Raw genomic sequence first — 1,154 nt, forward strand, 5'->3', positions numbered from 1 at the left:
AAAGAGAGGCCCATTGGACTTGCAAACTTTATATGCCCCAATATAGGGGAATGCCAGGGCCAAAAGAATGGGAATGGGTGGGTAGGGAAGTGGGGGGTGCTATGGGGGACTTTTGGGATAGCATTGGAAATGTAACTGAGGAAAATATGTAATAAAAATAATAATAATAAAATAAAAGTACTTTACACAGGAGGCAAAATACCTCAGGAAATTATCCCACTTTCCAAACTCACCCCCTAAAAGTAATACTCTCACAACAGATGCCCCCAGTGTATGCTGGGCAAACATAGGAAGAGTGTGTCATTAATCCTGAGCTTCCATGTGGACAACTGGATGGGCAGGTAGAGATCAATGTCTTCAGTGATGACAAATGACAAAGATTGAGAAGCCTGGGAAATACAATTAATGCAAACATGGGTAGGAGCAAGAAGATCAGTTATGGAGAATAAAAAGGCTGACTGAAGGGGACCCAGCAGTTAGAAACAACATTGATTTGCTCAAGTATTTATTCCATGCAGAGTAAGTGCATAGCTGTATTCAGTCTTATCTGGGAAGAGTGCATATCCTCCAGGAAGTTAGATGAATTTATGAAAGTTATTTTGATTCTTAAGTTTTTACTGTATGTATCAAATTTAAAATGTACTCCCAACTCTTGGGAGGTAAATGCAGAAGGATCAGGAGTTCAGGTCATCTTCAGCCTCATAACAAATTCGAGGCTAGCCTGAGCTATGTAAAATCCTATCTCATAAAACCTACTTCCTGTGAGTGTAGCTCAGTAAGAGCTCTCCACTAGCATGCATGAGTCCAGGGTCTCTACCCTAGTACACCAAAGAAAAAAGAAAAAACAATCCATGTCCCCTCCGAGACATAGCCCAACTGTATCTCAATTCCACAATAGTCCTAAAAGGTGAGCACTGTCCTATTCTCCATTTCACAGATAAGAAAACTGAGGCCTCCAGTAGAGAAGGATGCACTTAATCCTGCTGCAACTTGATGTCCAAGGGCGGGGTGGTAGCCAGAGTGGGACTTCTCCTTGAGAAGAAGGGGAAGGGGTAGGGATTTGTGAGTGTGAGACTGGGAAGATAGGAGGGAAGTGGGAGGCTGTGACTGGGATATAAAGTGAATAAATAGGAAAGAAAAGAAGAGGGGAGGGG

General features: G+C 42.5%; 1 protein-coding gene across 1 annotated transcript in view; it reads left to right on the top strand.

Moving 5' to 3' along the window:
* The window catches only part of Dsg2 (desmoglein 2), a 49,775-nt gene that overhangs the window by 21,742 nt on the left and 26,879 nt on the right, over positions 1 to 1,154 (top strand). The gene's annotated exons all lie outside the window — the stretch shown is intronic.

Source organism: Mus caroli, chromosome 18 (assembly GCF_900094665.2).
Source record: "Mus caroli chromosome 18, CAROLI_EIJ_v1.1, whole genome shotgun sequence".
Lineage (NCBI taxonomy): Eukaryota > Metazoa > Chordata > Mammalia > Rodentia > Muridae > Mus > Mus caroli.